Here is a 511-nt window from a genome sequence, read left to right on the forward strand (position 1 = left end):
TGTATAAATGGGAAATTTACAATGCGAATTTTGTGAACACTTCGGAAGTTTACGAGTAGTCAGGCGGTAATTAGCCACACTGCATTTCTTTTGCGACTTTGTCATCCGTCTTTGGAACAGCAGGCTTTAATTGTTGACCATTTCTTGCTCCGAAAACAACTTCGTAATCCGAAATCCAGTTAAATTCGCCCACTATACTCTGTATTCTTCCTTTTCTCCATTTTGTTTTTATGTTTACCGACAACAACGTGGTTTCCCGCATTGAAGAGTTCCTATAAATACCATACGGGTGGGGGCCGTACGGGTGGTAGGTAAATCTTGTACCCCGTTCACGGACCCGGACTGAAACCCGTACCGGGAATATGAAGATATTTTAATATCTCATTAACGCGATGGTTTATAATTTTTATAAAGATATAGAATAATTTCAACCATTATTTTCTAAATGTGACAATTCCAAAAATGATTATTTATTATCTAATAATTTAGAAATCGACGATAATGTGTTTTT

This window comes from Mizuhopecten yessoensis, unplaced genomic scaffold, assembly GCF_002113885.1.
Source record: "Mizuhopecten yessoensis strain PY_sf001 unplaced genomic scaffold, ASM211388v2 scaffold8381, whole genome shotgun sequence".
In the NCBI taxonomy this organism is placed as follows: Eukaryota; Metazoa; Mollusca; class Bivalvia; order Pectinida; family Pectinidae; genus Mizuhopecten; species Mizuhopecten yessoensis.